This window comes from Schistosoma mansoni (genome assembly GCF_000237925.1).
Source record: "Schistosoma mansoni, WGS project CABG00000000 data, supercontig 0129, strain Puerto Rico, whole genome shotgun sequence".
Lineage (NCBI taxonomy): Eukaryota > Metazoa > Platyhelminthes > Trematoda > Strigeidida > Schistosomatidae > Schistosoma > Schistosoma mansoni.
The window spans coordinates 139,746-156,346 of record NW_017386036.1 but is presented as its reverse complement, the minus strand read 5'-3'; positions in this window follow the sequence as shown (position 1 = coordinate 156,346).

The following is a 16,601-nucleotide window of genomic DNA, read 5'->3' as shown; positions in this document are numbered from 1 at the left end:
GAAACTGATAGGTCCTGGGTTCGAATCTTTTGAGGCGGGATCGTGGATGCGCACTGCTGAGGAGCCCCACAATAGGACGAAAAGGCCGTCCAGTGCTTCCAGGTTTTCCATTGTGGTTTAGCTTCAACTGATTCATGATCTCAACTATCAAACTTATCTACAATTGTTTCATCTTGAAATCTACTCAAACATTTTACTTCAAAACAAATAGACACAAATGTATTTTATATATCGGTACATTTTCACTGCAAATATCTAATCATTATCGAGTCTATGATGTCTACATTTTCGGTCACCTGAAATTGTCTGACAAACTCTGGATCTGTAGGGAATCCTACACAAACAAACATCCCTTTTAATAGATTATATCATATTTGCTCGAAATAGACGTATGAGACATCTTGACCTGGGTAATAATAATAATAATTTGTTACCATATTCGGTAAATTACAGTATTTATCGGTATTTTTTGAAAGTAGACTCTTTGTCGTACGTTTAGGAAAATACGTTTTTGGTTGGTCGTAAGGCAGAGGAATAGAGGGTAAAGGGAACATATTTTACACCGTTAAAAATGTTATTCCCTTTTTTACTGATGGCTTTTATTAATGTACACCCTTTTCCACCCACTCATTTTCTCTCACCCGTATTAGTACAGTAGTTTCGGCTAATCTTGAAAGACCATTTTACATCCATTGCAGTGAGTTCAAGTTTGTTGGGTCAAAACATGACTTTACATTCATTGTTAACATTAGCTTCTAGTTTCTTTGCTTTATGTTTAATTATTAGCACACATTATATAAAATAATGACTTCACAATCTGCACAACTCACTTTTCTCAAGTAATTTAAATGATACGGTTTTGTATGAATAAAAAATATATGCGTTAAATACGATTTCGTAATGGTAATCTTTGATCTATTTTCCCCCAATGTTTCAATAAACTGATCTAATGTTATTCCACTAAATGAGCTGAATGAATTTATACATTTGTTTGATGAAAATAACTGCGTTGAGAAATCAGTGTAAAATCTTTTATTTTCAATCTTCCTCCGCAATGTGAGATCATATATCCCTGGGATAATGGCTGAAGAATAAAACTTATGAACAGAAAATTCATTACTTAAAATATTTTCGATTAGTTAATAGTTGTGTTAATAATGCGCATATAGAGATTTCTTACTTCAAAAATGGAATTATAATGAATGTAATCATTCGCATATTATACACCGAGTGTACTTTAGCATAAGTACATAAAATGGCTTATGACGATAAAATACCAAAAGTTTATATGACTGAAATTAAGTAACTACTTTGGGAATTTCATTGTGCTTAAATATCTGCGAAATAAACAAAAACAATCTACATCGCAACAACAGTTTGTATACTCTAGTAATAATACATATGTATTAATTTCCTTTTAGTAGACACTTGATGAATACAGTTTTAGTTGCTTCAAAAAATAAAACTCCTCAAACTGACTATTCAGTCATAAAAAAAATCAAGGCCATGATTACTAGTATATTACGTCATGATATATCAACCTATATATAACATGAAATACCGATTACTTTTACATTTTCAATATTAAATTTATCCGAATAGATTTAAAAATGAAACCGCCGTGGTTTTAAATCCACCTAAATTTTTTACCACTTAACGGTTTAAGCCTAGCAATCTAGCTTAACGAGATTAGTCTTAAGAATCAAATATCATATTTGTATGAACTTTCAGAGTCTCAACACTTTTTTCAGGATATTAATTAAGTTTAAAACTAAACGTCAATGTATACAACTGCGTAAAGATCCAACTAGTGATTTAGTTGTAAATAAGAGACGCTGTTAATGCGAAGAAAATATTTGTTACCTATCATTAATACATCGTACGATTTTGTATCCAACTGTCTCAGATAAATCTTTATAGTTTCTAATGACAATCAGTAATCTCCTGCAATAAATGGTATCATCATATAGTTGTTTACCTATTGATTATTTTAGTCATCGAGATGAAAATAACCAATAGGTAAACAACCATATGGTGATACCATTTATTGCAGGAGATTACTGATTGCCATTAGAAACTATAAAGATTTATCTGATTATTTTAGCAACGAGATAACCCGACCGTTGCTGCTACCTTGACATGGTGGTCGGGACTTCCTATCGTGATGAACCAATCGAGCTATACTGACTGGGACAATCGTTCCTCATGGTCCTACCATGCCAGGCAGGTCAGTTGAAGAGCGGTAAGACTAAAAGCAGCAAACCCAAAGTCCGAAGGCGAAGTAGTACTGCTGACTGTATACAGGTGTGACGGCAGAAGGATGCTTCCTTTAGAGACCCAGCGATGCTGCCTTCCCACAAGGAGGAGTGGGGTTAGAAAAGGTCGACCCTAAAAATACACACCTCGCCTTATCCCACAGATATCTGTCTCCGGTGGTAAGGTCTCAACAAGTATGGAGCTAACACGAAAATTACTCACAAAAAGGTCGTGTGTGACCTATCTCAAGCAGTTGTCCCTTGGGCTCTGCGGTCACGCTCCAAGGTCGTTAAGACCAACATTAATCCAAATTCCTTTTCAGGTCCCTCAAGAAATACCCTTCCACGGTGTGGGCAGCCGGGAAGTGATATTAGCCCTCATACCCGTAACTGCACATGAGACCAAGTTGGTCACTTTCAAATCCTTCCTACACCTAATAACTCTCTTATCTCCACGACTAACCCTTCCCACATCCTTTTATCACCTCGCACCTCTAGGGCAAACGATTCAAATACACGGAACGTTATTCCTGGTCTCCTGAAACCACGCTCTAAACTACATATAGGAACTTTTAACGTCCGAATACAGTGCCAATTAGGAGAACAGGCTTTCTTAGCTAGGACTTTAGAATCTCGCACCATCGATGTGTGCTGCGTCTCCGGAACGCGCATACAGGATCCGAGTAGCGTCATTCATTTGACCTCACCATGTCATAATAAAGAACCAACTCGATTCACACTTCGTGTATCTGGAAGCCCTGATGCTGCTTCCCGTGGCCTCGCTGAAGTAGGTATAGCATTAAGTACTAGGGCAGAACTAGCTCTCTTAGACTGGATCCCTGTAGACAGTCGTTTGTGCACTGTCCGACTAAACGGAACAGTAAGGACTCGGAAAGATAGGGAAACTCGTTGTTGCCTCTTCGTCGTCTCTGCCTACTCTCCCACTGACTGCAGCTCAGACGATATAAAAGATGAGTTCTACAGAAAACTTTCTGACCTTCTCCGAAAAGCTAGGCGTTCTGATGTAGTAATAGTGGCTGGTGACTTTAATGCTCAAGTAGGTAAACTAAGTGAAAGGGAAAGACAGCTGGGTGAATCTTATGGTGTCGTGGCTAAAAGAACAGATAATGGCGATTGTCTGTTGCAGCTGTGCTCAGATAACCACCTATTTCTTGCAAATACTAACTTTAAGCATGAGGAAAAACATCTTTTGACATGGCGACCCCCGAATTCGTCCCAACGTTGAACCCAATTAGATTACATCGCTATCAGCCACCGATGGAATGGCTCGACAGAAGACTGTCGCTCATTCTGGAGCACATGTTTTGACTCAGATCATGCTCTAGTGCGAGCACGTATCTGTCTGCGTCTTACTGGACGTAGGAAAGACACTGCAGGGAAGCCTCTAAGAGTTCTACTTAATAATAGCCAAGCTAAGAATATATTTCAGGAACAACTGGAAAAACAGTTAGGCAGACATGTAAGTTGTGCCCACCCCGAGGCAGCGTGGAACGACATCCGAAAAGCTGTGGAAACAGCAGTGATATCCGCTAGTAAGGTAAACCATAAGGTCAGGGAGAAACAATGGATCTCGGCAGCATCTACCGCACTGATAGATGCTCGAAAACTCATCCCACCTGGCTCTGAACATAACAAAGAGCGGAGTCAGCTTAAGCGTAGGCTAATAAGAAGCCTATGCAATGATCGTGAACAGTGGTGGGTAGCGAAAGCAAGAGAGATAGAAAAGGCAGCGGCAATAGGTAACAGCAGACAGCTATTCAGACTTGTTAAAGAAACCGCTTGTATGAACCTAACTGACAACAAGACCATCTCAGAAAAAGATGGATATATCATTCATTCTCAATCCAGGAGATTGGATCGATGGGCAGAACACTTTAGGGATCAGTTCAACTGGCTTTCAGCCACACTTTGGTTTCCCACGATCCCCAGTCGACCTGAATGGCAAGTTAATGTAAGCCCACCAACTCCCTATGAGGCCGAAGAAGCTATAGGAAATCTGAAGCGAGGGAGAGCAGCAGGCCCTGACAGGTTTACACCTGAGATTTTTAAGGATGGCGGTCCAGTACTAGCAGGGAAATTGACTGAGGTCTTAGGTAGAATCTGGGAACTGGACGTAATTCCATCTGACTGGTCCCAATCATTGATTGTGCCAGTCTATAAGAAAGGAAAAAAGTCCTCTTGTGACAAGCACAGAGGAGTCAGTTTTACTAATTGTTATAAACGGTAGAATACTTGTTATAACACCATAGTTTCTTGTTATAACAGTTCTTTCACTTTTTACACGTATGTGGGACGTTAATTTACTTAGACGAATATCTACACTGGATTCCCTCCCAGTGTCTATTCTACAGGACTTCAACACAACTCAGATCAAGAACACGAGATTAGCCTGACTATAACGTCAATATATTTCCACACCAAAATCCGACACAACTCGAAAACACGGAACAGTCAATCAATAATGATCAATACATAATAAGGATAGGGGAATATATATAACACATATAACACTTGTCACACTATCTACATGTCTGACTCAGCGAAACAACCAATCATTATGATTCTTGCCCACAAATCACTGATATAGTGTCTAAAATATTAGCTTCAATAATACTTGGACGCCTAACCAAAGCTCGTGAAGAGCAGACTAGAGAAAACCAGGCTGATTTTCGACCTAGACGTGGTTGCGTAGACCAGATATTCACTCTACGTCAGGTCCTAGAACATAGACATACATTCAGACGTCCCACAATAGTAGTATTTCTCGACCTTAAGGCGACATTTGACTCCGTTGATCGAGAGGTTCTGTGGCAGTGTTTGTCACTGAAAGGAGTACCAAAGAAGTACATTAACCTTATAAAGGCTCTCTACTCGAACACAACTGATCGAGTTAGAGCTTATGGCGATCTGTCATCAGAATTGATTACCTCAAGTGGTGTTCGTCAGGGCTGTCCACTATCTCCATTCTTGTTCAACTATGTCGTTGACATGCTTTTAGCGATAACACTTTCATCATCTCAATCTCCAAGAGTTGAACTTTTACCGGGAGGCTCACTTGTTGATTTAGAATACGCCGACGACATAGTTTTATTTGGTGAAGACGCTGACAAAATGCAGAGTCTTCTGACCACTATAAGCAACAATGCAGGCATGTTCGGGATGCGAAATGCAAAATGTTACTTCATGATTGGGTTGCATCGACACCTGAACTAATGATAGGGAGTGAAGCATTTGAGAGTATTGACTGATTCACTTATCTTGGGAGTCTCATCAGCACTTGTGGTCTGGTGTGTGACGAAATTTTAGCACGGATACAGAAGACTCGTCTAGCTTTCGCCAACTTGCGTCATTTATGGCGTAGGCGAGATATCCGTCTAGCAACCAAGGAGCAGGTTTACTGCGCAACAGTTCGTTCCGTCCCACTTTATGTCAGTGAAACATGACCGATAAGAGTAGAGGATATTCGTAGACTGCTAGTATTCGATCATAGGTGTCTTCGAAGCATTGCTCGTCTATCCTGGGACCACCGAGTAAGTAATGCAGTCGTTAGGAAACGGGTACTAGGTAAGGATGGGAAATCGATTGATGAAGTAGTGAAACTTCATCAGTTGAGATGTCTGGAACACGTGTTACGTATGCCCAAACACCGACTGCCCCGACGTGCAATGTTTTATAGCGTAAGAGTAGGTTGGAAGAAAGCTAGGGGTGGCCAGAACAAAACGTGGCACAAATCCATGAAGTCACTGACAAGTGGAGTGAGCCATGTTGGTAGGTGTAAACTACCTGGTTGGGATTCGCGAGATGATGATAGTAATCGATGGTTAGAGACCTTGAATAGTATGGCTCAAAATCATTTGCAAAGGTGAAGGTGCATCCACTCTTTGTGTTCTACCAAGTTCTAATCTTCTCTATCTTTTTTTCTCCTTTCTAATTTACTTCACTGTATTATACCCTAATCTTTCGGATTACTGCTTATACTCTTACTACTTCTACCACTATGGGGTTGGAATCGACAACTGCATCTCTGTGCTAATGTTGTATGGCAACTCGAACTGATGTACTAAGTTCTACGTTGTGACTGACTCAGTGACTGAGCAGCGAGATGAGAAAAGGTCATCAAGGTCGGAATTCAGAGAAATAATTCCTCATCAACACTTATTTTCATCATGAAGAGAGGAGTTATAGCAGTATGTGTGTTGTCTCGACTTAAAATAATTCATTGCTAGCTTACAGAACATAAAGGATAGGAATAAAAGTAATACTAATAACTGACATTTCAAATAACAATAGTTATTGATGGTTAGAAAAGTTGTGTTTAAATGAAACTGAGGAAGAATGTTTATACAGTTACAATAGTTCTGTAATCCGTTGAGGCTTTTATTCTTCGAAATATTCTATACTTCCAGTTTTCAGTAAACAAATGTTGAGAGCTGGCACGTCAATTTACCCAAACAAAAAAACCCTTTCAAACCATACAAGATCCATATTTTAAAAAAAAAGTACCCTAGATATGTTACACGTGTGGCGACTTACTCCTAAATATAAGTAAATATTGTCGACTGATGTCAGTATTGATTTTGAAAACATATTTTGACGAAGGAATTAAATAAAGTTACGATTTTCAATGGGCTTGTTAGTAAATCCACTGATAAACTGGAGACTTTAGAACCTCCGTTTGATAATTATCAACTTAGTTTATGAATTTTATCAGAAAACGATGAAAAAATTGTGTTTACACTTGCGTGTAATGTATTAATGGCTTTTCCTGAACGAGACTTATTCAACACGTGAGAATAAACTTAGAAATCACGTTATCTGATACAAATGAAGTAAGGAACGATGTTAACGTATCATTAATGGTATTTGTAAAATGGTTTAAGTAATATATATTGAGTAATAAAGTAATTTTATATGACTTGTGAATAAAAATTAATATACCAGTTAATCCATCGGCTAAAAGAAGGGCATGTGAAGCTCGTTCCATCTCACTGATCTCCAAAAGAGCCTTGGCCATCCGAAAAGGATTTGTTTGAATCCATATGGTTGTTGTTTCTGTAACCTTTGTTATCTGTTTCTCTTCGCATGTAGGCCTTGGTATGGCAACATGAGGTAGGTGATAACGATATGCCTCACTTTCCAGATATTCAGCTGTTGAACATGCTGTCAAACTGAGAACTAAATGTACACCATGACTTATGAGGCTACACACTAGAAGATAAGAAAATGAATGAATCGTCTTTTATTCTCTTCTACTTTTATGTAATTAAACTGAATGATTTAACAAGCAACTTATTGTTGCTAAGAAAAGAGCATTGTGTTTAGAAAACTTTTCGACACACATTTTTATTGCGTAATAAAATTGCTGGTTTAAATAACAACTTCATTATATTATTCAGTCAAACAAATCAGTATTGGGGAAAAGTAAAGACTTTCTCTTTCTTCCACCAACACTTCTTGAAGAGCTTCTAGCAAGTTACAATGTGCAATATTGCTAGAAGATAGAATAAAATGTTTGTCAAAAAGTAAGCAACTCTGACTTAATCTTCAGACATTTTGGGAAAGATTTCTCGTTTTGAAGGAATATGTTATAAAAGTACCCGGCGATCCATAGAAATGTATTCACTGGAAAAAATTCACTTCATGTGCAACTCACTGGCTAAAATATAATATGGTGATTCTAAGTTTATTCTGTAAATCAGAACATGAAGCACTAAAAATTCAAAGAAATAATAATCTGTCTGTAATCGGAAACAGGTTGTACAAGTATTTTAACATATTACGTCTAGTATCCAAACATTAGCATTAGTAGTCAACAAGATGATTTCAACCATATGTTTTTGTCACTGATTTTAATACTGTTTCGCTTTTGTTGTCATTTCTTGTTCGATTACCCTTAAATTGAAAGAAACATCTCACTGAGTGAAGCAAATAATTAAGAGATTGCAACAGTGAAATCAACTACGTTCAGAAACAAGTATATTTAAAAACAGTGGAGTATAACAAGGGTCTCATGTCATAGCGATGTTGAAAAAGTCAACATTGAAAAATATCAAAGTTTCATTACAATTCCTCGATATTTAGTTCATATATGACAACTGTACATAGTATTTCAAAGAGAAGTTGAACTGTGAAAAGACGGTATTTAGTTCAGTTATTTCTGGTAATCAATATGCACAACTGTTTTATTCAGTTATGTGTAACGGTTTTATTTCTCTATTTCGGTATGTTCATTTACTCAGAGATTAAGTTTCGAAATCATTTAGGTCCCTATTTCAGAAGTATTGAAGTTAATCCTCAAATATAAGAATGGTAACCACATCACATTAACGTTTACTTTCATAGATTCTAATCATTCATCGTTAAAATACTTCATAATGAGAAAAGTCTGGATTGGAATGAAGGCATAAACAACAAAATTAATGAAATTATCTTCACAATTTACAAAAGTGGACGGTCTACAACTTTATAGTGTTTGGTTAAAAATGAAAGAAGCTTGGATTTATAGAACCTTTTTCACTAAACTTTAAGTTCGTTTGACTTTCACAGGTAATTTTATATCTGAGTTCAGTACAAATTTAGCACATTTTCTTCATTAACTGAACTTACTCACATGTGAATTAACTAACTGAGGCTTACGAACAATCTTTACATAAATCCATATCACACCTTCTAAACACAACTTGCACCTATGTGAATTATTTTTAATGCAACAAGCTTTATTGGACTCTATTTGCTTGAATGATTTAGAATAATTATATTAAATTTAGTTAATCTTTGACTTCAAATTTTTTTTCCTTGCAAATCTCTTTGTAGTGAAAGACTTCAGCATTTATTATCCCTTTTTACAAAATTCAGGCCTCATTTTGCTGGCCTTTTTTATGTATGCCCTAATAATAATAATACACATCAGTGGATTTCAAATCAAGCTTTCAACGCATAAAACAAATTGTTTAACCTATATTGTTAGGTAGATGGATTTACTATTGTCTCAGATGCACTCATTCGTATATGAATAAATTGAAGTATAAATTCTAGCTCTTTTTTCAAGTTATTAAGGTGAAATCACCTTTTCTTGTTTTGAATAAACAAATCCACAGCAACAATGTCCCACATTTTGTCAACAGTGAATTTAATTACGTTTCGTAAAGCTAAAAATAAGTATGAAACCATCAAACCGCCAAGTATTTTCAGTCACCTTGTCAATAACTAAGCCTCTTCTACATTGATTTGTAAACATGAGTCTATTATCTAATAATAACCAACTTAGATCAACACTCTTCCGTGTTAATTCAAATCAACCGGTTAAAGAGCGCTGAGTCTTTAGTAACTTAAGTTATACCATTTACTGCCTGATGCGCACAGCTAAAAGTCATTTAAGCATATATATTCTTAAAACATCGTAATTCGGAGAATATATCACCACAATTTTGCAACAAACAATAAATAGTAAAACAAGTCGGATAAGAAATGACTGTTGTTAGTCAGTAACACTAACGATTAAAATAATGCCGTCGAGGCACCATCGGATGACTAACACTCAATTTCCACAAGGTGTGTTGAGGATTTAATATCACTTTCTATTATATTTCTTGCAAATAAACAAAAGTGATGTTATGTAAGGTACTTTTAATGCATATTTACACACAAAAGGACTGTATTGTAGGCTTTTCAAAAGTGCTACATATCTGTCCATGTTTTTAGAAACCTTCATTTTCACAAAGAGAAATTAAATTATTGTGTCTGTACGAAGTCAATCGCCAAAATAAATGATTTTCGTGGAAGAAAGTAAGAATTCAAATCGTAATAAAGTAGACTTCTTCAGAGGATGTCTAATTGACTGATGTCATACAGGCTAACACAACTGACAAAGCAGTAGGAATTAGCAAGATGGTGAGTCACTTATTTTATGTTCACTTCGCCCATAATGAAAAATCCAAACAGTACTATCATTTAAGTTAGCGAAGTAGCATAAGAAATATAAGGAAAATATTGCAACTCCTACTGCTTGAATGGATGCCTATTAAATAGACAATTATGTCCTGGGTTCGAATCACGCAGGGTGGGATCGTGGATGCACACTGCTGAGGAATCCCACAATAGGACGAAACGGCCGTTCAGTGCTTCTAGGTTTTCCATGGTGGTCTAGTTTCAATTGACTCATGATTTCAACCATAAAACCTCTTATCCCCCCTTTTTTTATTACCCCTACCTTAATCTTCACATCCATCATTCCCAATTCGTTTATCGTAATTACTTTGATAACACCCCTCTTATTACGTATTATATTCACACAACAATATTATTATTATTACCATTACTAATTATCATTATTATCTCGATTGATAAAATGAGATTCTCTTACTATGCACTTTATTCACACAATTTTTTTGGCATTTTCATTTTTGCTATAATACTGTTCTACTGATTGTGACTGGACACTCTACTACAAATCATTTTGACCTTCATTAAATCCCTTCTTAATTTACAAATAATAGAATTTCAAAGAATATGTCGTAACAGATGCAACCATTCACCATTTTTAACATATAACATTGTCAAATTCATTAATACATGCCTCATTTTTGGCCTTTGTAAAATATTATAATAATTATGGACTTATAACTGTAGAGCCTGATGATGAAGTTATTGAAAACAATTGTTCGCTCAAATATTCTTCATTGTCGAATTATATCTGTCACATACTGATAGTTAATTAATATCAAATCAGTTTTCATTATAAATCAAATATTTTATATTTTTTGTTCACCTAGTATATTCAATTACACTTTACAGTTACAGCTTCCAGTAAAAATATTTGCTACTTATTCACATGTAGTGTAGTTTATTTAACACCGATAAACATGTGCGGTTTCACTTTAACAATAATGAACAATACTAATGCTGTTTCATACGTCTAGGATACAATTCATTTTAGATATTTGTACCAATATTTCACTAAAACTAAATCGTTACCTGGATTGTAGAATCTTGTTCGTTCAATCGGTTATTAACTAAGTGATGGATCAGGTTTATCTTCTTCACCGGAAAAAAAGCGTATGATATTGTGTATCAGGAAAAAATCGAATAGAAGATCAAGAACTGATTTGGGGCGAACAATTCAACTACATAATGGTATTTCTAGTAATTTTTTTTCAAGATAATAAAGTTGATAAATTCCGTCACACTATAATCAGTGCGAAACAAATCTACTTACATTGGTTAATAAAAAACTTCTCAATAGTAAATTTGAATTTTTGGGATCTAGGTAAAGTAGAATTTCTTGTAGAAATATCAGCATAGTGTTCAAGAGTTGGTTTCAGTGCCAGAAACAAGTCAGTTAGATTATAATTTGCTTGATCGAATACATCATCGTATACCACACCTTTAGAAATTTGAAAAAAATTCGATAAGTTAGGTTACATCAGTAAATATTTCAAATTCCTTAAACATAAATGAACATGTCGATTTAATCCATTAAAATGGAGTACACTAGACATTTACCGATTCAGTGGCAGAAATCAAGCTAAGTAAAATGATATTATCTACCTTGCACAAGCAAACGGCTCCGGTTTTCCCTCCAATAATGTTGACTAGACTTCACTAAATTTGAGATCGAACGCATAAATCTAGGCTAACGATTACCGTTTTGAAATCAATTAATTAGAAGATATCTTGTTCATGCTTGATTAAAAACATATTTAGCTTCACATTTGGATCATCCAACTGAAAAAAGATGCAGATATCAGCGAGAACACATTTGTACAACATACCACGTTAGTAACATCAATAATGAATTTCGCACATGTGTACTGTTATGACTTGATCAAGGCCGCCGCCAATTGTTGTGACTTTACAAGATAAACAAGAGACGTATACTAATTCGTTATTGATTTTTATGTCCGGCTTCTATCACATGAATTATCCACCAATAGAAATACGACTTTTCCGACCTTAACACTGTGACAATCAATGACGTTCGATCAGTATGAGTAATCTAGCGTCCTTATTGGTCCCTTGTCCGCCTAGCCCTTCCACTTGAGTCCAGAACACCAATGACAGCTTCTGTTATGCGAATCTATGCGGATCATTTATTTCAATCATACTTTGTTTATATACCAGACAGACAGACCACATCACACCATAAAATAGAAAATAATATCTGTACAGGGTCAGGCCAAATGTGGCTGTGAACGTGGAGGACAGTAATCAATAAACTGAGTATAATTTAGGAACAGTGAATCGTATAATAATAATCCATAGGTCAAAATGAAGCTTATAACAAGATAAATATAGATATAGATAATCTAGTTACTGAATAGTTATACAATAGGAATATACATAGAATAATATTCCAATAATAGGTCCCGTAAGTTATCCGTACTTACTTCTTCCCTAGGATATAACATGTACATTGCTATAATTCTTGCATACATAACCCATTAGATTAAAGAGAATGTGTTCTTGACCCACTTCTTCACGAGTCTGTTTTTCTCTGCTAAATTAATTACTTTATACATTTGTTTCATAACTCCGCCTGTAGCTCTTCTAGAGTTACTGCTGGTCTTAAGCCCGAGTAAAGGAGAAGGGTTGGGCATGGGGTTAGCGACCCCATCCCGTAGAAAACAACTCGCTAAAAAAACGCTAACCAGAAAAAATAATTCAAACCATTTAAACTCTGCCCTGGGAGTTGAAGGATAATTATGACGCCTCATGATGAAAGCCGAGTTCCTTCGGAAGTCATGAGGCCGATGCACCTTCTAACAACCCGGGCAACAATCATTTTTTATAGGTACATTTGTTTCATTGCCGATTTGTTATCTTCCTTCGTTCTTATAGATTTATTCTGTGCTTCCGACGAAACAGGCACAAAAATTACCTAACAACTGTCATCACTTAATAGTCGTTACCTTGAAAGTAATCTGTTAATGAACAATAATCAAATTTAAGGTAAGAACATTCCTTTTTACTAAACTAGACATTGAATTTCCTTTAAAATAGTCTAGGTTTTAATAAACAAAGATAATGACTGAACTTTAGAGGCATACTGATTTGTTAGAATCTAAATAAGAAGCTTTCAGGTGATCAGCTTAGTGAGTGAAGCAAAGTATCTATTCAGTTAGTTTGTGAGAAAACACTGCCTTAAAGTTTTTACGCGTATTCTATTAATCCCACTATAATAAGAAAATTCTGTCTTGAATTAATACTAAATATTATTCATTCAGTCAAGCAAAAACTATTATGAATTAGAACAACATATATAAGCGAACAATATTGTTTTCGATTAGATCCTCATCAGGCTTTACTCTAATATACAGTAATATTTATATGCATATACGAAATTATTAAACCAATCAAGACAGTTTATGAGTCAATAATAACAGAGGAATAAATTACATAAATAAAGTAAGGAGTACAAATTGGTAGTGTGATGACAGGTGAACTAGTTGTGGTAAGAACAATAATGGTTTGTATCCATTTTTCATAGTGGGAATTAGGTCAATGATTAGAAAAATATAGATGCTGAGATAACATTCATAAAAACTATAAGATTATATAATAAGAAGTGTTCAGAAAATCGGACAGTGAAGCGTACATTTTGAAAATAGGTGGGAGGGTAAAATCATTTATTAGGGTCAAGGGAGAGATAGAGGTGTTACAAATTTTTTATGAACATAAAGACTCGGATTGTTAGCTCGAATTCCTATGGCTTCTGTTATGTGTAACATACAAGATCAAACCCCATAAGAAAAACTAATAGGAATAGGATAAATCACTTGGAATGACCTATTTCTGTTTACTACATCACCGCTATCGATCAAGTGTGATAGAATAGAGACGCGTATTGCTTTGATGATATCCTTTCTTAACCACGAAGGGAGGTGTTCACTAACTCGTCAGCTAAGTTGTCTGGTAGTGCGCAGCTAGATTCGTAGATACACGCAGATGTGGCAGAACCAGGTGAACTAGTTGAGAAATCACCATATTTTATGGTTCAAACCATGAGTCAATTGAAGCTAGACCACCATGGAAAACCTAGAGGCACTAGACGGCTGTTTCGTCCCATTGTGGAACTCCTCAGAAGTGGAGCTCTAGCGAGAAGCAATGACCAGTGGAGTTCAACCAGGTCGGTTGTGAAATATCAACTCACTGAAGACAATGGTGGACGGCTGCTCAATTTCGTGGATTGATTGAAGTTAGACATTAACACCGTTGGATGCCGGCTCAGTGGTCTAGAGGTTAAGAGCTCGCGCGCGAAACTGATAGGTCCTGGGTTCGAATCTTTTGAGGCGGGATCGTGGATGCGAACTGCTGAGGAGTCCCACAATAGGACGAAACGGTAGTCCAATGCTTCTAGGTTTTCCATGGTGGTCTAGTTTCAATTGACTCATGATTTCAACTAAAAAATTACTAAAATCTCCATATAAAACCACTTCTGATAGGGATCACCACATATTGGAATATGCGTGATAAGGATCTAATCGAAAGCAATATTGTCCGTTCATATTGTTGTTTTAAAAAACTATTACTACGCCGTCTTGATTTGAATAAACTATTTCATTTATTAGTTTTATTTTCGGTGTTATTTAGTGATTGACAGACAGTTGTACTAGAAATATTTATTCACGAGTAGAGATTGCCAAAAAGAAGGAAATCCCAAGTTTAATAGACAGTACCAGTTAATCAGGCTTCTAGTGACTGGAATAACTTACATACACTTGAAAACTTCCCATGGCCTCAAAGGCATAGGCTGACCTTTATTATCAAATTATTAACGCAATTATGATTTCTCATTGAGAAGTTATTATTTGTAAGATTAAAGCATACCTGAGTAAGCAGAATTGAAGTCATTATTTTGAGAAGCATGAAAAATATTTCTGGGACAAAAATGTCCAACCAAAGCCTATTAATATGAAATAAATTTGTCACATTATGTAGACTATAAATAGAGTCATTTCTAACCAAGTATTTCATCTTTACTATTCTTACGAGCATCGACTCTATTGACACATTCATATTCACGTAGTATAGTAACTGTAATATCTTGATTGAAATATGTTTAGTGTAAACAGTTTACCAAATATTTTCAATTAAACAGCAACATGTGGACGTAGAATAGCAAAACCCAGCGCTGGATCATTAAATGGTGGTCATAAGTATAACAGCTGGAAGTTAAATAATTAATTACTGATCTAACACCTTTCCACTGCATAACATATGAAGTTTTATTGCATATATCAACTATGAATCCAGTGTTAGGAGGTGAATGTTTTCTCTATAGTATATCTCATTATATGGTTTTTTGATAATGATCCTTCTAAAACTGTTCAGTTCAATTGTAAAAACATAAAGACGAACAACCGTTATGCAGATAGAATGGAATATTAGGGAATATTGTCTGTACTGCAATGATTACTTGACCTTTTTATAAGCTCACTATGCACGCAGTAAATATACGTAACTAGACTAAGTTAAACATTGTCATCTAATCCAAGTATTGTTTTGAGTATGAAATTATTAAGTAGGCGGTCAATAATGAAAGGTCAAATTTTATTAATTGGCCGAAACTACAGGAAGTTAGCTTCTACCACCTATGACTAAGTGTACAGTTGTACGCATATGCTGATCAGCACAAAGATTCTAAAGTATCTCTTTATAAAGTAAAGCTTAAAGATAACGAGGACGTATGATTAAAATAATATCATTTTAAAGATGAAATGTAATAAACGATAAACCTAGTGAAAATATACAAACCAATGAGTCTTAAATTCTTGGACGTACTAGCTATTAGCCGGTAATTTAATAACTTACCAATATGCCATTCGTTTTCAGAACAGACAGCAACCGATAAGGCAAGAAGAAAGTTGAAAAATGATAAAACAGATGACATTTCAACACATTTGCAGGGTTTCCTGTTTGTAGTAAGCTCCAACGAAGGATCATTTTTCGTGTGCATCTTTTTCGGGGGTATATATACATATATTTGGGGGACAAATTATGTCACTTTATTTATGAGATGATATTTAGGTCAGAGTAAATTTATTACACTGGGTACAAATAACATTAACAGTAATTTTGCAAACTTCTTGTTATGGAGTTACTATGGTTACTAAAACAAAAATAGGTTACTACAGAAGAACATCAAAATTTGTACTCATTATGTCAGTTTCATTTTAAGCACACCTAGAGGCTTTTATGGTGAAAGTTGGTATGGAAACGAATCACTGACCATCGTCAAGTTTCTCAATTTAACATAGGACATATAATAAATTATGATTACCAGCCTCTAATGAATACTTATAAATTGACGAAATTTAATCACTCAGT